A 23886-nucleotide genomic window follows, 5' to 3' on the forward strand; every position below is an offset into this window, starting at 1 on the left:
TTGCATTCTGATACCTTATTTAGTAAATTCATTTGTTTCTCCTCAGATCATTGCTACTGTTTTTTTGGGTTTTTTTAGTCCCATATCCCTACCTTTTCCCCTTTTCCCCTTTTCCCTTTCCTGGGATATGTGGGTCCTCTTGCCCCACTTGTCACAGAACTGGGCCAAACCAGCCTGTAAATCGTTAACACTATGTGAACCTAGTAACGTTCAAGCAAAGTGCAGTGTACTGCATTTGGGTTGAGGTAGTCTCAGATATGTATACAGACTCCTCAAGAACTCCTCAAGAGTAGCCCTACTGAGAAAGGATCCTGGTAGATGAGAAACTTAATGTGAGACAGTAGTATGTGCTTGCAGCCACTGTATCTTGGGCTGCATAAAAAGTGGAGTGGCCAGTGGGGTGAGGGAGGTGATAATCCCTCTCTACTCTTCCTTCTTGAGACCCTGCTTGGAGTATTGTGTACTGGTCAAAGTGGGCAAGGTAGCACAGGAAAGATGTGGAGCTTTTGGAGAAGATCAAGAGGAAGACCTCGAAGTTGATCAGAGGGCTGGAGCACCTTTTCTACAAAGACAGGCTGAAGGACCTGTGCTTGTTCAGTCTGGAGCAGAGAAGGCTGTGGGGAAACCTTGATATGGTCATGCAGTATTTAAAGGGGGGCTAAAAACAGGAAGGAAATTAACTTTTTACTCTGGTAGATAGTGATAAGGGGAAATGATTCTCAATTAAAGGGGGGAATATTTAGATGAGATGTCAGGAAAGTTTTTCACTGAGAGGGTGATGAGCTGCTGGAACAGGCTGTCCAGAGAGCTTGTGGATGCCCTGTCCCCGAAGGTGTTCAATGACAGACTGCATGGGGCCCTGGGCAACCTGGTTCAAGACATTGGCAACTCTGCCTGCGGCAGTGGGGTGGAACTTGATGGTCACTGAGATTCCTTCCAATTCAAGCCATTGTATGACTCTCTGATTCTATGATGTATATCAACTAGTACAACATTTTTATGATGGTATAATACTTCAAGATACACGTATAACATTGTGGCTTCACTACTTTTATAAATGAGCTAACATTTATGAATGCCTTTGAACTCCCCAGGTATACACACTGACACAGATAGATAGGCACCAATTATTGCAGAGACTGAATATACCATTAGGTGGGTCAAGACTGAAATATGTATTTAGAAGGGTGAAATCGCCTTTTGGAACCTGTTTATTTTAATTTTTAAACAAATATTTTGAATAAATTATAAATTTAACAAAGTGTTGGTTGTTTGCTGGTCTCATTGAACATAATATACGGAAGATCTAACAAAGAGAAAGAGTCTCACAAGAGTAGTTTAGGATGATGAAAAGGAGAATGAAAGCTTATGAGGTACATCTAATTCAAGAAAGAGATTCTTAACATCTAAATTATTTTAAAACACATTTTCAGACTGAGACAATTATGGGGACAATTAGGTACCTTCTGGCCTAAAAAGAACTTCCCTAGGTATGGTCAGTGTGTGTGGTTATTGCAGAACTTATTGGGTAATAAAATCTCATACAAGCTTTACTGAAAACTGTATTGTAAAGAATCTGCTAGCCAATTCAGATAATCATTCTTGCTACTTGTACTATTTCATGTACTCAAAAAATATCTGCTATTTAATAGGGGGAAAAAAAAAAAAAGTATGGAATCATAATCATAGAATGGTTTGAGTTGGACGGAACTTTTGAGATCATCTAGTTCCAACTCTCCTGGTATGGGCAAGGACTCTTCCCTCTAGATCAGGTTGCTCAAAGCTCAAGGTCAGGTTGGCCTCGAATGTTTCCAAGGAGGGAAATTTTAATGTTTTAGCTGAGGTACAGTGCAGAAGAATGAGAGTAAGAGACACAGCATATTGCATAGTATAAAACAAGGTTACATGTCTCCTAAGTTGTAGATCAGGTTTTTGATGGAGATTTTGCCAGTCATGCATGTTTAGTTGTAAAAGCTGTATGATTTAAATACAGAGAATACACTTAAATGAAAGATATTTTTTCTTCTTTCACAGCCTATATATGTGTTAGGATTTTTCGATGATAGAAAATTTATGATAAACAGATAGAAAACATTTTCCATGTAAATAATTCTAGATATCAAAAGTGTCCTGGTTCATCAATATTCCGTATCATGACATCATGCAGTAGAGTACTCAGTGTTGAAGCACTGTGGAGATGTACTTCCTAAAGTCCTGTGACTCTGTCAGTCTCAGCTATTCCCACGAGTTCCAACTCTCAAAGAAGAGGACACACTGAGAACGAACAGACTGCTGTTCCCAGGAGTTTCCAATGCTCCCCACATGATTTCCAATTCTGGGTAAAAAAGAGGTATAATAACAAAGCGAGGGGAGAGAAGACTCTCTTCTGTTTCTGGTAGCACAGTGACCAATACATTCAGAACACCTCTCTCACACATTTGTTGAATTTATTACATAAAACTCTTTTTCATGTAATTATCTTACATTCTTTTGCTATTTCCGGTAAACTCATTATGTCTCCTTATCTTAATTGTGTCCTTTTCTTTTTCCTTTCCCAAAAAGGAGAAAAAAGGTGAAAGGGAATGTACAGGCCTTCCCCCCCTTCTTCCCCCTTATTGTGTGTGAAACTGCAATAAATAAATAAATAAATAAATAAATAAATAAATAAATAAATAAATGTGAAATGTTGCTTTTAATTTCTTTGTAAATATATTCTCAAAGGTTTGGGATATCAGTGGTGCCATAATATCACATATTTAGAGAGCATATCAGAAGAAAAACTACTGAAATATCATAGAATCATAGAATCATTAAATGACATAGGTTGAAAAGGACCACAACAATCATCCAGTTTCAACACCCCTGCTATGTACAAGGTCTCCAAACACTAGATGAGGCTACCCTCGTCTTGAATGCCTCCAGGAATGGAGCATCCACAACCTCCTTGGGCAACCTATTCCAGTGCGTCACCACCCTCTGTGTGAAAAAATTTCCTCCTAATATCTAACCTAAACCTCCTCTGTCTCAGTTTAAAACCATTCCTCCTTGTCCTATCACTATCCACCCTCATAAACAGCTGTTCCCCCTCCTGTTTATATGCTCCCTTCAAGTACTGGAAGACTGCAATGAGGTCTCCCCAGAGTCTTCTCTTCTCCAAGCTAAACAAGCCCAGTTCCCTCAACCTTTCTTCATAGGAGAGGTGCTCCAGCCCTCTAATCATCTTAGCGGCCCTTCTCTGGACCCGCTCCAAGAGCTCCATGTCCTTCCTGTAGTGGGGCCCCAGGCCTGGACACAGTTCTCCAGATGGGGCTTCACAAGAACCGAGTAGAGGGCGACAACCGCCTCTCTCTCCCTGCTGGCCACTCCTTTTTAATGCAGCCTAGAACACAGTTGGCCTTCAGGGCTGCAAGCGCACACTGCTGGCTCGTGTCCAGTTTCTCATCCACCAGGACCCCCATGTCCTTCTCCCCAGGGCTGCTCTCCAGGAGCTCTTCCCCCAGTTTGTACAAACACCTGGGATTGCCCTGACCCAAGTGCAGCACCCTGCACTTGGCCATGTTGTACTTCCTTAGGTTTTCATGGGCCCACTTCTCCAGCCTGTCCAGGTCCCTTTGATGGCTTTTCTTCCTTCCAGTGTGTCAACTGCATCACTCAGCTCGGTGGCTTGTCATCTTCAAACTTGCTGAGAGTGCCTTTGATGCCATCATCTATGTCGTTGATGAAGATGTTGAAGAGCACTGGTCCCTAGACTGACCCCTGTGGAACACCGCTTTTGACTGGCCTCCACCCTGACACAGAACCATTGATCACAATCCTTTGGCTGTGTCCAGCCAGCCAATTCCTAAACCATCGAACAGTCAAACTTCAAATGCATACCTCTCCAATCTAGAGAGAAGGATGTGGTGAGGGATCATGTCAAAGGCCTTGCAAAAGTCCAGGTAGATGACAACCACCGCCCTCCACCATCCACCTAAGCCATCACTCCATCATAGAAGGCCACCAAATTGGTCAGGCATGATCTGCCCTTAGAAGCCATGCTGGCTGTCTCAAATCACATCTTTATCTCATATGTGCCTTAACATAGCTTCTCAGCATTGCTGCAGAGACCAGCTTCAGGGCAGCTAAGACTGCACTGGGTAAGGGACCTAACGCAAAAAGGCTGACTAAAAAGCTCTTTTTAGGGCTTTTTTTTGAAGCCAGCAGAAGCACTGTGCTGGTGCTGGGGGCTGGCAGCAGCTGGCAGCTTGTGGGCGGGCTGCTGAGACTGCAGGGGTGGAGCAGGCACTGCTAACTCTTACCTCTGAGATCAACCTTGACCCTCTTTTGCGAGGCTAAAAGCAGCTCTTGGGAGGGATAAAGCTAGCTTCTGCCCACCTAACGTGCCTGGTGAGAAAAGGTGAGAAAAGTGTGTTACTGCCCACCAATAACAGGGAGGGAAGTCAGACTGTGAGCACAGCCCACAGTGCCCATTACTGCAGCAATAGGCGTGGGAGGCAGGTCTTGTGGCAGGATGTGTCAGTATTCTTGTCTTTGCTCAGGAGACTGCTCTCCTACTGACAGACCCAGAGACCGCAGGTTCAAATATGGTCTCTACCAGATGGTGGGCTTGCTCCAAGAAGACTGTGGTGACCCAGACAGAGGGCCTGCCCAGAAATGAGGCAGTCCAGGTCTCTGGCTGCAGGGAGTGCCTGAGCCTGCTGCTGCCAGGGGAGGATAGGAAGGACGCCACCTGCATGAGGTACAAGCAGGTGGACAAGATGCTCAGCCTGGTGGTGGAGCTTAGGGAGGAGGCTGAGAGATTAAGAACCGTCAGAGAGTGTGAGAGGGAGATAGACTGGTAGTGTGACTCTCTGCGAGAAAGAAGCAGAGATTGCAACCCCCCAAACTGTAGTGGACCCTCTCCCTTGCTGTGGTCAAAGTGAGAGAGCCAACTTGAGAAGAGAGGAGGAATGGCAGCAGATCCCTGCTCGGCAATGCAGACAGCGCCCATCCTGACCTACCTCAGTCCCCCAGGTGCCTCTGTGTAATAGGTTTGAAGCCCTAAAACTGGAGGGTGAGGTGGCTGAGAATGAGGTGGAAGAACTGCCTCCAAGCTTTTCTAAGGAGAGGCAGTCAGCTCCATGCTTGAAGACTGCCTCCTCCAGTAAAGAAAGGAGAGTGATAGTCATAGGTGACTCCCTTCTAAAAGGAACTGAGTGCCCAATATGTTGGCCTGCCCCTACCCACAGGGAGGTGTGCTGCCTCCCTGGGGTCGGATCAGTGATAGAAGTCTAGAAAACTTCCTAGTCTGATCCACCCCTCTGATTATTACCCTCTATTTATAGTCCAGACTGGCAGTGATGAGGTTACTGACAGAAGCCTGAGGACTATAAAAAAATATTTTAGAGGACTGGAGAGGTTAGTTGATGGAACAGGCATACAAGTAGTATTTGCCTGTATTCCTACGGTGGTGGGGAAGGACACTGAGAGGAGCAGGAAAACCAACCTTAAAAACACATGGCTAAGAGGCTGGTGCAAACGCAAAAATTTTGGGTTCTTTGATCATGAGGCGGTCTACTTGGCACCTGGTATGAGGGCTGCCAATGGGTACCATCTATACCAAGGGGGAAAACGGATCCTTGCCCAGGAGTTGGCAGGACTTGTAGAGAGGGCTTTAAACTAGATATGAAAGGGGAAGAGGATAAAACCAGACCCAGTAGAAATGAGCTTGGAGGAGCAGTAATGGGATTAGGGGTGAAGTGAGAGGCTCAGCTGAAGTGCATCTACACCAATACATGCAGCATGGGCAACAAACAAGAAGAGTTGGAAGCCATTGTGCGCCAGCTAACTATGACCTAGTTGCCATTACAGAAACACGGTGAGACTGCTCCCATGAATAGAGTGCTGCAATGGCTGGCTACAAACTCTTCAGGAAGGATAGGCAAGGAAGGAGGGGTGGCGGCGTGGCTCTCTATATTAGAGAGTGCCTTGATATTATTGAGCTTGAGGCTGGAGATGGTAAGGTCGAAACGCTATGGGTAAAGATCAGGGAAAGGGCTGACAAGGCAAACATCCTGTTGGGCATCTGCTACAGACCACCAAACCAGAATAAAGAGACAGAAGAAGGGTTCTACAAGCAGCTGGCAGAAGCTGCACGATCATCAGCCCTTGTCCTCATGAGGGACTTCAACTTCCCCGACATATGCTGAGAATACAACACAGCACAGAAGAAGCAGTCTAGAAGGTTTCTGGAGTGTATGGAGGATAACTTTCTGACGCAACTGGTGAGAGAGCCGATGAGAGGAGGTGCCCCGCTTGACCTCCTGTTCACAAACAGAGAAGGTGTGATGGGAGATGTGGAGGTTGGAGGCTGTCTTGAACAGTGACCATGAAATGGTAGAGTTCTCGATTCTTGGTGGAGCCAGGAGGGGGAACAGCAAAACTGCTACCTTGGACTTCTGGAGGGCGGACTTTGAATTATTCAGAAGGCTAGTAGGGGGAATCCCCTGGGTTTCAGTCTTAGATAGTAAAGGGGTCCAAGATGGCTGGTTGCTCTTCAAGAAGGAAGTCTTAAAGGCACAGGAGCTGGCTATCCCCCTTAGCCACTGGAGAAGAAGACCAGCATGGAAGAACAGGAAGCTATTCTTGAGACTCCGGGGGAAAAGAGACTCTACCTCCTGTGGAAGAAGGGACACACGACTCAGAAAGAGTACAGAGAAGTTGTTAAGATATGTAGAGAGAAAATCAGAAAGGCAGAAGCCCGGCTTGAACTCAACTTGGCCGCTGGGGTTAAAAGGAACAGGAAACCCTTTTACAAATACATCAACGGTAAGAGGAGGACTCAGGAGAATCTTCATTCTTTACTGGATGAGGCTGGGAATGTGACCACTGAGGATAAGGAAAAGGCAGAGGTTCTGAATGCCTTCTTTATGTCTGTCTTTAAAGGTCAGACCAGTTATCCTCAGGGTACTCCACTCTCTGAACTGGTAGTCTCAACTGGAGTGCGGACAGAACCCCCCACGATTCGGGAGGATGAAGTCAGAGACCTACAACTCTAGCTGGACTGTCAGAAGTCCATAGGGCCAGATGGGATTTACCCAAGAGTGCTGAGGGAACTGGCAGAGGTGATAGCCAAGCTGCTCGCCATTATCTATCAGCGCTCTTTGTTGACGGGTGAGGTTCCAGAAGACTGGAGGCTTGCCAGCGTGACTCCCAACAATAAGAAGGGTTGTAAGGAGGATCCAGGGAACTACAGGCCTGTTAGCCTGACCTCAGAGCGAGGGAAGGTTATGGAGCAGATTGTCTTGAGGGAGATCACGCGGCATGTGTGGGACAACCGGGGGATCAGGCATAGCCAGCATGGATTCACGAAGGGCAGGTCCTGCTTGACCAACCTGATCTCCTTCTATGATCTAGTGACCCATCTGGTAGATGAGGAAAAGGCTGTTGATGAAGTCTGTCTAGACTTCAGCAAAGCTTTTGACACTGTCTCCCACAGAATTCTCCTGCAGAAGCTGGCAGGCCATGGCTTGGACAGTACGCTCTTAGCTGGATAAGGAGGTCACCCAGGGGTCAGCGCTGGGGCCTGTCTTGCTCAGTATCTTTACTGATGACCTGGATAAGGGCATTGAGTGCACTCTCAATAAGTTTGTGGATGACACTAAGTTGGCTGGAATTATTGATCTGCCTGGAGGTAGCGAGGCCCTACAGAGGGATCTGGACAGGCTGGACAGCTGGGCTGAAGCCAATGGGATGAGTTTCAACAAGGCCAAATGCCAGGTCCTGCACTTTGGCCGCAAGACCCCAGGCAACACTATTGGCATGGAACAAAGTGACAGGAAGACTGTGCAAAGAAAATGGACCTGGGAGTATTGATTGATGCTCAGCTGAACATGAGCCAGCAGTGTGCCGAGGTGGCCAGGAAGGCCAATGGCATTTTGGCTTGTATCAGGAACGGTGTTGCCAGCAGGAACAGGGAAGTGATTGTCCCTCTGTATTCAGCTCTGGCGAGGCTGGTGAGCACAGGCCATATGAGGAGAGGCTGAAGGAGCTGGGATTGTTCAGTCTGGAGAAGAGGAGGCTCAGGGGAGACCTTATGGATCTCTCTGTAACTACCTGAAGGGAGGTTGTAGTGAGCTGGGAGTCGGCCTCTTCTCTTGTGTAACTAGTGATAGAAATAGAGGGAATGGCTTCAAGCTGCACCAGAGGAGATTTAGGCTGGACATTAGGAAATACTACTTCTCTGAAAGAGTGGTCAGGCACTGGAATGGGCTGCTGAGGGAGGTGGTGGAGTCACTGACCCTGGAGGTGTTCAAGGAACATTTGCATTTTGTGTTGAGGGACATGGTTTAGTGAGTACTATTAGTGATAGGTGGATGATGGGACTGGATGATCTTGAAGGTCTTTTCCAACCTTGGTGATTCAGTGACTCTGTGATTCTGTGATTCTTGGAGGATCTGCTCCATGATCTTCCCAGGCTTAGAGGTGTGACTCACCAGCCTATAGATCCCCAGGTTTTCCTTTCTCCCTTTCTTAAAAATGGGATTAACTTTTTCCTTTTTCCATTCACTGAGGACTTCACCAGACAGCCATGATTTTTCAAATATGATGGAGAGCGGCTTGGCAACCACATTAGACATCTCAAAACCCTATATCATCTGGCCTCATGGACCACTACACCTTCAATTTCATGAGGAGATCAAATATAATACAAATATTTTTGTGTTATATAAATAACATAGAAAAAGGGAAAATAAATTAGTCCAGTCCACTACTCCGCTTGAGTATGTTTACTAATATAGAACTTTGGAAGTGCAAGAAACTTTGCATCGCCTAATTTAATGTGGTGAACTGTAAAGGGGAAAGTCAGAGAAAAAAAAAAAATCTGAAAAATAGAAAAGGATGTGTACGAGGGAAAGCAACTGAATAAATCTATATTACTCTGTAAAAAAAATCTATAGAAATGCTACTCTTTCAGTTGGAGAAATGCACATATTATAGAGTTCACCTTAAATATTTTGCCACTAGATTTTCCTTCCAACTAACATGAAAGAGTGATCCCGAAGTTTGCATAGAGATGCATGTTTAATGGACTGCTATACACACTTGGCAGTACATACAATGATTTCAAATACTAATTAATTCATATATTAAAGTAAAAGTAAAGTGTTTGCCAAATCATGCAGTGTGATTGGCACATAACATACCTAAAACTCTGAATACTATAATATTGAATCAGATCAAAGGAAGCTGCTGTTTCTGCAAGATATGCGGATAAGCTGTCAATATGAGCAACTGAATTAGAATATGTAACGCCCCGAGTATTGATGAAAGCAACAGGAATGTTGATTTGGAAGACACATCTTATTGAAAAAGCTTACCTAAACTAAATTAGTAAATCACACAGGTACTCTTGGAAGATATCCACAAGACTAGTGAAGAGTATAGAGTATAACATCAAGCAACAAACAAAGCAACAAAACGTAGAATCATCTGAAATGTCTAGCATATTTAAAGAAAACAGTACATGCAGTAGTAGACATATTATAAGGTATCTTTCAGACTTTATTTTGCTGTTGTTTGAATGTATTCAGTTTGCATCCAGAAAATAATAGATTTTATAAAATTGATTGCTTGGCTGTTGCTCAGACTTAACTGATTTTGATGTTCATTTTTTCTGCAAAATTGTATCTAGATTAAGCTAATAAATTGTAAAGGTTACTGTACAGTTACATCAAGATTTTTAAATCCTTCATTTATTTATTGTACGTTTCATATTTTAGTCCCTACTATAAAACATTGAATCTCAAACAACAACAAAAAAAAACTTTACTTGTTTTGTACAAAATATATTTGAACACTCTATTGATCACTCTATTGATCTTTGCCTCACAACTTCCCAAACAAAAAAATATACACACATAACACTTGAATAGAAGTAAAATTAGTCTATTACTTTGTAATTTTATGAGTTTTATTCTGTTGTTCTTAGTTCAGTACTTAGCTCGAGTGAAGCCACACCTCAAGCACTGCATTCAGTTTTGGACCTTTCACTACAAGAAAGACGTTGAGGCCCTGGAGAATGTCCAGAGAAGGGCAACAAAGCTGTTGAGGAGTCAGGAGCACAGGTCTTATGAGGAGCGAATGAGGGAACTGGGATTGTTCAGTCTGGAGGAAACTCAGGGGAGAACTGATGTCTCTCTCCAGCTATCTGAAATGAGATTGTGGCAAGGTATCATGGAGTTATCTTTAGATCTATCTGTATCCATGACAGGGGAAAAGCAGGCCCACAGGCCCAGAAAAGGGGAGGGGAGGGTGTTCAAGGGCCTGCTCGGCCCAGTTCTGCAACTAATGGAGCGGGGGACCCACAGACCCATGCCGTGGTAAAGGGGAGAGGGGAAAGGATGAAAGGATAGGAAGAAGAGAGATGGGCCTAAAAACAGAACAGTGGCAGTGATCTGAGGAGGAAACTTAATTTACTAAATATGATATCAGAATGCAGGATAACACAATATAATAAAATATAATTGGAACTGAGGCTAATAAATCAAATAAAATGAGAGAGAGAGAAAGTGTCTGAAACCAAAGGACTAACTGAATTGAAGGCAAAATGACTGGGGAGCAGGGAGCACACCCAGGCAGTGAGAAAAGAAGGAAGTCCCGTGACTTTCCAGCACATTGTCATTGTGACATAATGTACTGTGACATGGACAATGGGATTGAGTGAATCCTTAAAAGGTTTAAAAATAACACCAGTCTTAGTGTTGCATCTGACACACTGTGTGGAAGAGATGCCATCCAGAGGGACCCTGACAGGCCTGAAAGGTGAGCCCATGTAAATGCTAAGAAGCTCAGCAAGGCCAAGTGCAGGATTCTGCACCTAGGTCAGGATAATTCCAAACATAACTACAGACTGGGCAACAAGTGAACTGTGAATTTTACTGAGAATAAGGACTTGGGAGCAGTTGTAGACAAAAAACTGAGTTGGCAATGTGCACTTACAGCCTAGAAAGCAAATTATATCCTGGACTATATCAAAACAAGCATGGTCAGTAGTTTGAGAGAGTGTGCATGCATCATTGTGAATTAAGTGTGCTGCTAATCAGAATGAATATTATAGTAAACAATACAATGCAGTTACAGAGAAAAGGGAATAACCTTCTCAGAAGGAGTGCTAAAGATCAGATTCATCTAAATGTGAGCATGTTTGAGACATTTAGAAGATGTGAACACATGCTGAATACAGAGAAAGAATCACTTCCCTCAACCTTCTTCCTACAGCCTTGATGATATAGTCCAGATTTTCAAAGGCACAAACAGAAGCTACCTACCTACTTTTCTAAATGTCCATATATGAAGAGAAAGCATTACCAGTGAGCCATATTATACTTATGTCAATCAATGAGATATTAAGGACACTATTAAATATACATTTAAAGAATATACGTTATAAAAGCGTGCTAATGAATATTGCAATTTACTAAAACTTTTAACATTTAGTTACATTTCAAAACCTTTGTTATATGCAAACAATCTCCAGTCTATCAAGACCTCAATGGAGAGTAAAAGCTGAGGAAATCAAGGCAATTATATGCTTAATCTTTCATAGAATCAAAAAAAAAAAAAAAAAAAAAAAAAAAAGCAAAGCAAAGCAAAGTATTAAAAATCTCCCAAAAGTATTTGTTGATCATTTCACTTTTTCTTGCAAACTCACATTTGTTCTGTAATCAATAAGGTTTGTAACTAATAAAAATGATTAACTGACACTGTATAAAATTTGGTCAGCCAATTCTTTTGGTAATTTTTACGGGAGACTTAGAAAAGAATGTATTTTCAGTGAAAACTTCCATTATGGCATAGCTTCAATTGCTTAACTTGGCAGAAAATGCACAAAATCAGCAAAAATAAAAAGACCATAGCTGCATTTGGGAATGTAAAAAATGCTGCTTAACCAGCATTATTGTTCTGGCTGCCTGCAGGCTAGTTTAATTAGGCTACAATTCATATGTAAGAAAGTAATTCTGTAATTTCTGTCAAATGACCAAATCTAAGCCTAGAACCTAAGGAGTATGATATATTCCGGTAATGAACCATAATGAAATTGACTGGGATTTGTTAGTTAAGATATTTATTTGGCAAAATAAAGCTCTAAAATATATAAGAATAAATAAAAATAATTGAATATGAGGTAATTTAAAGAATACATCTGAGTTTGCTGCTGATTTTTTATTAGAGGCGTATATCACAGAACCACAGAATCACAGAATTGTAGGGGTTGGAAGGGACCTCTAGAGATCATCGAGACCAACCCCCCTGCCAAAGCAGGTTCCCTACACCAGGTCGCACAGGTAGGCGTCCAGGCGAGATTTGAATATCTCCAGAGAAGGAGACTCCACAACCTCCCTGGGCAGCCTGTTCCAGTGTTCCGTCACCCTCACCATAAAAAAGTTCTTATGCACATTCGTGCGAAACTTCCTATGCTGCAGCTTATGTCCGTTTCCCCTTGTCCTGTCTCCACGTACCACTGAAAAGAGACTGGCCTCACCACTATGGCCGCCACACCTCAGATATTTATAAACCTGGATCAGGTCCCCTCTCAGTCGTCTTTTCTCAAGGCTAAACAGACCCAGGTCACTTAGCCTTTCTTCACAGGGGAGATGCTCCAGGCCCTTCACCATCTTTGTGGCCCTCCGCTGGACTCTTTCCAAGAGATCCCTGTCTTTTTTGTACTGGGGAGCCCAGAACTGGACACAGTACTCCAGATGAGGCCTTACCAGGGTAGAGTAGAGGGGGAGGATCACCTCCCTCGACCTGCTGGACACGCTCTTCTTAATGCACCCCAGAATGCCATTGGCCTTTTTGGCCACGAGGGCACACTGCTGGCTCATGGCCAACCTGTCGTCCACCAGGACACCCAGGTCCCTCTCTGCAGAGCTCCTCTCCAGCAGCTCATCCCCCAGCCTGTATTGGTGCACGCAATTATTCCTCCCTAGGTGTAAGACCCTACACTTGCTTTTGTTGAACCTCATCCGGTTTCTTACTGCCCAGCTCTCCAGCCTGTCCAGGTCTCGCTGAATGGCAGCACAGCCTTCAGGCGTGTCAGCCAATCCTCCGAACTTCGTATCATCAGCAAACTTGCTGAGGGTGGCCACTATCCCCTCATCAAGGTCATTGATGAAGATGTTGAACAAGACTGGACCCAGCATAGACCCCTGGGGGACACCACTGGTTACAGGTCTCCAGCCAGATTGCACCACCAACGACGACTCTCTGTGCTCTGCCAGTCAGCCAGTTTATATCAATTCATATAATTATGTTTGTATGAATGGGAAAACATTACCAATTTCAATTAAAAACATACACATTTTAAAAATGAATTTATGAAGTTTAATACTAAGGATATTAATAAGGGGAGTAAGGGAAATAAAGTTGAGATAAGAAGGCTTCTTTTGTTGTTTTTCTTTTTTTCTCTTTTTTCTGTTTTCTATTATTTAAGAACTTGAAGGATGCATTTATTGGTTATCTCCCTTTGTGCATCTCTAATTGTTTTTAAGCCACTCAAATTTACTCACATATTTATTTTGTTGGCTATAATCTTTAAAGAAAAGAGGTTTCATTAAATATCTAGAGGCAAGGAGGAGTTGCTACTTCTTTTAAATCTGAGTATTACTGAAATTAAACCTGTTGATTAAAAATACGCTTATTAAAGAAAGACTGGGAGACATAATTAATTTTTGAATAACTTTTTTAAAACACTAATGCCACAATGTATTCTTTTGAAATATTTAGTTGATACTTCTGATCACCAGAAATTTAAGTGCTTGAGAAAATGATTAAATTGAGGAATGAATCCAGAATAATTAGTAAACCATTTTGATATTTCAGAAGGAACATATCAAATAAGAAGTATTTCTCAAGAGTCATAATTTAAAATAAGATATGTATTAGCATCTATATAATGAAAATAAGCTAGAGGGATTACTATTATATTTTTAATTGGACTATGTGGAACAATAGGCAATATGAAACAGTCGAGTATGCCAGAATACTAATAGCTGGTAGTGCTTTCCATTAATCCTTCAGGACTTCAAGAGTGTAATTTTCTCAGAAAACTGTCTCTACTCATATCCTGAAATTATTTCATCTAACAAGGATAATTATCAATTTTTCGCTTCACTTTCCATAAATATTAATCAATGATGATTTTCTGTATTGCAAAGCAAAGAATTAAGTGTCAAATTTCAACATTTCTTTGAATGTGAAATAATTTGATTTAGTTTAGTTTAGTTTTTTTTTGTTTTGTTTTGTTTTTCTTCTTGTTTGCATTATTTTCCCGTGAAGTGTGGATCAGCTAAGACCATTGAAATATGCATATAATTATAAAGAAAATATTGTTTTTCATAAGTAATTTTCTATTGGTAGTGAAATAATGGAAATAAATCTGACTTGAAGTGCTTATCCTGAAAAAGGGGATTTAAATGAAGCCCTGAGGATAGCTAGGTTTCTCTAAATCATGCTAATCTATGCTATTCTTCACTCATCATGTTTTTTATTGTGCTCCTACTCCCAGACATGTGATATGCAAATAATAAGATACACAATTAGTATCTAACTTAGAATATATGCTATTTGTGATTATATAAAGAGAGAATTTGTCAGAATTTTCAACAATATGGCAGAACACAAATTTGAATGTATTTCCTTCTAGTTCAAAAAAACATTTATATTTTATTCTGTAAGATTTGAGCTGTAAATTAGCAATGAAAAATATTGTGTTGACTGGAGAAGGCTCTGGGGAGACCTTATAGCAGCCTTCCAGCACCTCAAGGGGCATGGCTGTGAATGTCCCCTCCCTGGAAGTATTCAAACCCAGGCTGGATGGGACTTTGAGCAACCTGGTCTAGAGGGTGGTGTCCCTGCAGAGGCACTGGAACTATATGATCTTAAAGGTCTGTTCAAACTCAAATCATTCTTTGAATCTATGATTCAAACCATCTATGATTCTATGACATAAACAGATATAGTAGTACTAAATCTGGCTTTTATATATTCTCTAAGCCTTAAAATACAAAAGATTTCATTCACTTATCTTTTAATTAATGACATATATAATTAGCTTCTGCTACTAATATAAACTCTGGGCATGACTTTGTTCAGGAACTCTGAGAAATTGTGTTTTTGTTTGTTTGTTTCTTACCAATTAACATATACTGTACAATTCTGTACATTCATTACCTATATACCTTCTATTTAATACTTCCCAAAGAAAATAAATTAATATAATAAAAATACACACCAGTTTTTGCAATATGATTTCCAGTATAAGTAAAGAGAAGGAAAAATAATTTTCTAAGGCTTAACTCTTCAATATAGCAATCAAAACATTTCCTGATGAAATAAAAGTTAAATTTATCAAATTCTTATTCAAACAGGCAGACAGATTCCAATGTAAGGACCCATTCTGTACATTATTTAATTAATTATTAATAGCTTCACTTTCCTTTTTTCTAGTAAAGATTAAATGATATCTTAATTTTAATCCACTTTAATCCTCAGAATACGTTTAACTACTTCTCAGAAAAGTTATATATTAAAATCATCAAGCTTTGAAAGACAAAGTTAATTGAAAGATGGAGTGAAACAGAAAAGTAAAATACACAATATTTTTAAGAATGAAATGTCTTTACACAGCCACAATCATTATGCTTTCCTATGAATAAAACACAACCTTACGATTTGAGTAGAATTATTAATCATTTGAGAAAGCATATTTGGCAGGAAAGATTTAGTTACTCTTCAGTCTGAGGATAATAGTTAATAAATTGCTCTGGCAAGCTATTATTTTACTTTCCAGCTAGATTTTTCACCAAAGAAATTACCAGAACTTTTGCAGTGATTGTTTCTTCATAGTTATTGATAAGTAATTGGCAGATACCTCGAGGTCTCTATTTTACATAGAACAAATTTTAGTAGTTATTCCAAAAAGTATGAAGTCTTTTCAATAACTTAGGCTCTGCTACCTTAAAATGTTTTAACAATCTTCTCGGAATGGAAGTCCATCAAGGAAAATCTGCCTTGAAAATTCAGAAGGAAAAAAAAAGAAATAATCACAGTAGAAGTCAGTTAACAACTACCAGTCTATGGCTATTCTGCAAAAAGCAAAGGCAAAATCAAAATCAAACAAACCAACAAATGAACAAAAACCTTGGCTTTTATGTAATATTCTTTTATAAATTTTTATCTTCTGTCTTACTTCAGAATTCCTGTTATGGTGTTTGAAGTATTCTTTTCAAGCATATTAATAATTTTGAGCTACATTTGAAAAGAACATGGCTGTATTGAAAAGATTTAAGAAATAAAACATATGCAAATAATATATTTCATAGTTCTTTCCAAAAGTAATACCTCTTATTTATTTCCAATGAAACTGCAACAGATACAAAGAGCACAATAAAACTATTTAATGGAGCAAATTCTCAGCTAAATAACACTATTTTTTAAAGTAGTCACCACCATTAGTTATGCATTGTCACCAGAAATGAACAAGAGCCTGCATGCCGCACTCATAAAATTCTGCATGACGGTGCAGAGCGTGGCTTGTCTTTCGCATTGCTGTTGCTACTGCTGAAACATAACACCCATCACCTCACTGTTCTTACATCCACTGTTTTGTTTCCATAAATGTTCAGAGTGCCAATGATTGTCAGTGAATGCAATTTTTTTTCTCATGGAGGAATTCAGAGACATGCCATTGCTTCATACACACTTCCACGTCAAATGCCATTTTGTCAATTAGCCCCTATGCTGCAGTTAATTTCACTTTTTTTTCCCTCAGACTTAGAAGTTAATTCAGAATTTAATTCAGAGAAATATTGAATGGAGACTTGTTTCAACACCAGATGACAAGATGAAGAAGAGATAAACAATACTGATTTAATTAAGAAACAAAACTAAACAAAACAAACAACAAAAAAAAAACTGAAATAAAACATCTGTTGAAATATACAAGCACTGTCTTTTTGATTACTGTACAAATTTCCAAATAGTCATAGTCTATATTCATACATAAGAAGTGAATGTGAATCTGTCACCACCATAGGGATGCTTAAGAGTAGGGAATAGTGTGCACTATACTCATCTAATTCTATCCAATAAACACTATATTTAATACATCTTGTAATCTTTAATCACTTTTAAAATAGCACAATGAAGTAATATACTTTTCTGAAGGACATGTATGTATTTATAATTTTCTACAGCAGTTTATAGAAAACTGCTGATGATTGTAGAATTCAAATAGTGCAATGGAGAATCTCCCAATTAATACAACAGACTTTGCAGGACTCACATTGGCTGGAGCAGACAGTGATATTTTCTTGTTGCTTTCATAATATGCTGACAGTAGGACACTGAGATAAGAAATGTTGAATTAATTTTGAGTATAATTTCAGCACAGCTACGAATAAATTACTCTTTCAAAGATAAAATCAACACCGGTAGCAATAATTTTGACATGCATAACCTGTGTAAATAATAGTGATAAACAACTTGAAAATGTTCATAAAGCACTTTTTAAAACATGGCACAATAATATTTAACTAATATCATTGGCATTCTCAGTAAAAGGCACGCTATTGGCACATGGTCACCTTCTTGAACAATAGAACATGCAGGTTCCTTTCTGCAGAGCTCCTCTCCAACAGGTCAGCCCCTAACCTCTACTGATATATATGGTTATTCCTTTCCTGGTATAGGACCTACATTTTCCCTAGTTCAACCTCACAAGGTTCCTCTGCCCAACTTTCCAGTTCGTCCAGGTCTTACTGAATGGCAGCATAGCCTTCAGGTGTGTCAGCCACTCCTCTGAGCTTCATACCATCAGCAAACTTGCTGAGGGTGTACTCTATCCCCTCAACCATCTTATTTATGAAGATCCTGAGTATCTGGACTGGACCCAGTACCAACACCCAGGGAACACCACTAGTTACAGGCCTCTAACAAGACTGTGAACCACTGAAGACAACCATCTGAGCTCTACCAATCAGCCAGGCCTCAATCCATCACCTCACTGTCCATTCATCTATCCCCACACTTCCTGATCTTGCAAGAATGTTATGGGAGACAGTGTCATAAGCCTTGCTGAAGTCAAGGTACACGACACTCACTTCTCTAACCTCATCTACCCAGCTGGTTATGACATCATAGAAGGCTATCAAATTGATTAAGTAAGGTTTTTCTTTGGTGTATCTACATTGACTAGTCCTGATATTCACTTTGAGATGATATAATCATAAAAAGGAACAGAAATTAATCACAAGGAGCATTTGATTTTTTATTTGTGTCTTCTCAGTTTTATTAACAAAGAGCACTGACACAGAAGGTACTTTTTTTTTTTTTTTTTAGTTTGGTTTTGTATGAAAATTGTAAATGAGGAAAGACTAAAAAGCTAGACTATTGCAAAGATGAGAAATGCTAGACCTCACAGGATGTTCAGAAAGTGTATATAGACTATCCCTTTCTCAGATAAAATTACCCTAATTTAACAGCATAAAAAAATAAATAATTAAGTATTCTGTGGAAATGAACTATTGCACAGACAATACCATCATTATAAAGACAAAACTCACAGCAGTATGAAAGTCTGAACTGATTTTTGTGTGAGCTATTGTCTTTGGAATGAATGATGTTTGATTCATTAGTGTACTATTAAGTGAGATTTTAAAGCATATGTAAGATTTATATTACTTTTCCCCCTAAAAAGAAACATTAACATCCTGTAGATATTGTGCCTTTTACAGTTTTAGAATAATATCCAGAATGAAGTGTAAGAGTATGTAAGTCATAAGAAGGGAAGAATGTTGTCAACATTTTGACAAAGGAATCGTTGTTCCTTTTTCATGACTACTAATACATGAGAATGCATGCCAACATTTTTAATGAAGATAAAATTTCAAGCAGAATAAAATTTTTAATAAAAAAATATGTTAACTGAAAAAAAAAAGGCTTTAGTTCCTTATCAGGATGTCCCTTTGTTCCATGTGATGTGATGTACATAATGATTCATAATACATAATCATGGTTTATCATGAAAATGAATGTATTTAACAGGACTACCATACACCATCTTGAAATTTATTTCTAATTTATTTATTATTATGATTAAAATGCAGAGTTTTAATTTCAAGACAAGTGGAAATTTAAGAATATTTAAAAGATCTTTTCTTCCTTTTTATGTATGTCTAGTCATAATACTGAAATACTGAAAGTATTTATGTGAATCTTCAAACAAGTGTTCTTGTCTTCTTTTCCAATGGATATGATGAATACTGGCAGTTCATACACTGTGGCTAAATTAGTATTAATCATAGTCTCATTCAAGGACTTGTTTACATTTAGAACAGATAAATGTTATAAGCTGTAATTCCTAAGAACACAGTTCTGTAAGGGCTTTGTCTGTGTAAAAACAATACATATGGCACTGAAGCAAGGTGGCTGCTTTTCTTTGTAGGAATGAGCTTTAGTGGTAATTTTTTTAATTTTTTCCTAAGCTGCAAATAAATAATTTAATGTATTTTCATGATATTCCCTATATTCAAAGACATGATGCTAGAGTAATCTTTTGGAATGCTGTGAGATGCCATACAAAAACTCCTTTTGTTTCAAAGATTGCTGTGAGATGCAAGGACGACTGGAGATGTCTCTGCCTACACAGACATATCAGGAACAAGAAAGATAAGGGGAATGTCTTGACACCTGTTGCATTGCATGCTACCTCCAAAATAGGGCAGCTAGGCCTTGTATGGGAGCACTGGCTCCTCTGATATTGATAAGCCTGCACCAGACGTGACGTTACTAAGGGTAACCTAAGAAGAACTGCATAGTATATATATATAAGGACTCTGCAAATGAAGATATGTGCTTTTTTCATTGTCGTGGGTTTTTTCATTGTTGTGTGTTTCTTTTGCCTGTGACTGACTGAGAAAGAATCTGCACCCCTCCACTCCCACTGCTGATTGGACTCATGGAACACTGTCACACTGCAGTGGTAGCTCTTTCTGCATTCCTGTAACGAATACTTGCTTTTATTTTCTATTTTTTATTATCACTTTCTTTGTCATCCCTCCCCATCCCTATGCCTAGCTATTAAAGACTTTCATAATATAAAGGCTTGGGCATTATCTAACTCAATTTTGAGTCTTAGTTACATATTTGAGTCCATATATCACAAATAATCTCACCTCAATTAATTGGAGCAAGACAGATGCAGATCAACAGAGTTGGTATTCACCTAAAGCTAAATGAGGCTGTTCCATTTTTGTAAGAGATTATTCTTTTACATCATTGTCTCAAAGCTTGCTGTGGATACAGATGAACAAATCCAGGCAAGTCCTGGGCGAGGTTGTGAAATCCTCTGTCTGAGGGACACAGATGGACAAGGCCAGGGGCAACAGCAACGACAGAGAGATAAGCTGCAGCTTACTGGCCGTGAAGTGGTCTTTTGAGTGGGCTTATCTCGAGGAAGATGGTCATCTCAGGGGGTACTCACATGACTCTTGCTCAAGCACCCAGGGATGTCACCTAGGCAGAAAAAGAAGAAGGATAAAGCGGGGACCTACAATCATGAGGTTTAGGTTTTCTGGCAACAGATTGCTCACGAAGAAGAATAGAGGTTTTCCTGGCAACAGATTCCTCATGAAGAAGAGGTTTCTGCCATGAGAAGCCTCATGACCTGCCTCTCTCCCTCCTGGACTTGCTCTGCGCTCTACCATGATGCTGAAGAAGAACAAAGGTGTCTGCCATCAGATTTCTCACTACGGAATGCCTGCATGCTGACGGACTCCCCTGGGCCTGCTACCTGAGTCCTGCTGCTTCCTCCTGGATTGGCTCTGCATCTTCTTCCTGCCACCTGCTTGCTGCCCAAGGCCAGCCATGCTGCTGCTGCTCTCTCCGCTCCTGCTGCTTCTACCTCGGACCATCAAAAGGTCGTGCAACGGGACCGCTGCTGGATCCTGGTGGTGACTATCCCCGCTTTATGCAATTCTTGCTTCTTTCCTCTCTTTTCTATCGCCCTCCTTCCCTTCCCCATCTCCCTGATTAGGATTTGTAATAAAACTGGTTGGACTGACATTTGAACTGTTGTTTCTTAATCTCACACTGGGTATACTGATATTACAAGAACCTCATCTCCCTTCTATAAATTGGAGCAAGACAATTCTGCATAGAAAGGAACTTTTAATTTGACTAAATACTCAATTTTGAATTTCCCAGAGAGGAATACACTTTTTATTATTTGTCATTAAGGAATTTTCTCCAAGAAGGCCAGAAAGATGATTAGAGAATTAAAGAACACCTCCAATGAAGCAAGACTATCACTAACACTGAATGTTTTGATATTCAAATATCAGCACTTTTTACTTGTGTATTCATGTAATGGATATATATTTTAACAGTAAAAACTGTACAATTCAGAATAATTTCCATAGAGCTGGTTTTTAATTCCCTTCAAATTATAGATAACATTTCCACACTTTGTGCACCTATAGTTGTCATCAAATTTAATTAATCTCTAGAATAAGCAGAAATGCTTTCTACTAGTTATCTACAGAGATCTGCCAATTAAATCTTTTGCTAAATGTGGCCTTTATTACTGTAATAAGTCAAAGAAATTGGAGCAAACCTTGTCAATGGCAGGGGACTTGAGTGGTTCCCTATACATTATTTTTCCGAAGTTTAATAAAAAATGTTCTGCAAACTGGGATTCTTAACAAAAAGATGTCTATGAAGTATCCCCCCAAGACAACATAAATAACTCTTCAGAGAAAAATTATTTTTCTTAATCAGCTTATTCTTCTTAAGGGAAAATTAAAATGATTGGAAAAAGAAGGAAAGGAAAAATATTATCATTCAATTATGTTCTCAAAAAAAAAAAAAAAGACAAAAGGAAACAATCTAGTTCATAACTGGCTTTTGTTTAAAATCAAAATTAGTGCAAAACACAGGGGAGAACATTTAGATGATGTGTGGTAGAAACAGTTTTTATATATGTCTTTAATAATGCTGCGTTTGCAGTTCAATGAACATGCAACCTAAGCAAAATAACCGTGTCAGCAGTTGATGGCAGATCAATATTTTTACAGTACTGCTGAGTACAGAATTAAGTTCTCTATTTTGGAGACAAAGAATGCTGATGATGGAGGGAAAACTGAATTTATATAGGAAAAAGTTTTATCTTTCTGAAGCTAAAATCTGTGTTTGAGTAATGTAAAAATTATTTTGCCCCCTTCAAGAGATTTGCAGCATGCAAATCTGGTGTTTGTTTTTGTTTGTTTGTTTGCTTGCTTGCTTGCTTTTTTACCATATCTTTCCCTTAAGCGTAGGGTACAATGAGACAAAAACTGAAATCTATTGACTTTACCATACTATTCATACTACTAAAAAACATACATCTCCTCCTATTTATTTTATTTTTAACATTGTCAGTCTTCTCAGCAGATGGCACAAAGTGTGAAATACATTTTTAATTTATATAGAGCTTTTGCAAATAGCACCAAAAATCCATTTTCATAAAGCAGAATAAATGTTTAAAGAATTTCTGTGACTATTTTTAAAAAAAAAAGAAAAAATAAAACAAAACTGACATTACACTAAATCAATTTGTTTCTAGAGCAGATAATGCTTTTCTTTTTATATTTTTCAATATATTTACAACATTTACTGAATATTCTACTAGCTGATATGAATATGTATCTGATTCAGACTTGGAAAAAGGTAATGAGATTTTTTCCTGAACAGATTTATAAAATTGTGTAAATAATGCACTCATCATTCAAGTTTAATATGAAATGATGCATGCAGTCTTGACAGAATTCTGAAGTCCTAGAAACATCTTTTGTTGTTGTTGATCATTATTTGAAATGTAGAACTAACACAAAAAAATTGTCCTGGGAATCCCTACAGTAAGTTAAATGTCTTCCTGAGGAGCAATTCTTCACGCTACAGAGATGACTTAACATGTTGGCAGAGAGCAGTACTTTCAAAGCAAACTTTTTGTTTCAGATAAAATGAATCCTCTATATGATAATATTGTCTTAGATGTATGACTTTTTTTTTTTTTTTTTTTTTTTTTTTTTAAGGCAGTAGTCACTGTCTTTCTACTTCCTTGATATAAGTGACATATTATGGGAGTGAATTTACTGCACTGTACTACAATCAAATTTGGTGGACATCCTGTCTCTACACAAGGTAACAGGTGGCAAGATAGAAACACATAATTGCTTGAAAACATGGATAGAAAAATATTTTCCAGGTGTCAATATCTGATACTAGCTAAGTATTCATGAATGTATGCTGTAAAAATTGTCTCGAGGTATTTCATACTCTGATAATCCCTAGGATTCAAACCAGATCTTACCCAATGACACCCTGAGATTTTAAATGCTGCTGCAGAAGTGAAAACTACAGTGTGTGATCAATAGCTAAGAACTACTGTCCTGTACAAGAGGGATGTTCTCAAAGTGATGCTGCTAATTTTAAGATATTGGCCCACGACATCAGAGACAGGTGTTGGTGGTATGGTAGTAAAATTGAACTTTCCAGCCAATATTTTGTTATATTTTGTGACAGATGATGGCATAGGAGCAGACTCATATGATGGCATCTGACATAAAAGTGCATATGAAGCAAAGGTGTGGAATTGAATTAATGAGTTCATCTATGCAGAAAAACTTTAACTGACATTCATTGGTGCTTGCTGAACTTTTATGGAAACCAAACAGTAGATGTTGGCACAATGATGTGGTGGGTAACAGCAACATGAAAGACAAGCAGTATTCTGGATGACCATGCTCAATGGTCACATTACAAAATGAAGAGCATCTTGATAAGTTCATCTGCACAAATCATTGCTAT

The 23886-nt window shown here is 39.4% G+C and overlaps 1 pseudogene; it reads left to right on the plus strand.

The window, feature by feature from the left end:
* The first annotated feature begins 4583 nt into the window (after positions 1-4583).
* LOC146545701 (uncharacterized) lies at positions 4584-5662 on the plus strand (annotated as a pseudogene).
* Positions 5663-23886: the final 18224 nt, after the last annotated feature.

This window comes from Meleagris gallopavo, chromosome 1, assembly GCF_905368555.1.
Source record: "Meleagris gallopavo chromosome 1, MGAL_WU_HG_1.1, whole genome shotgun sequence".
Classification (NCBI taxonomy): domain Eukaryota; kingdom Metazoa; phylum Chordata; class Aves; order Galliformes; family Phasianidae; genus Meleagris; species Meleagris gallopavo.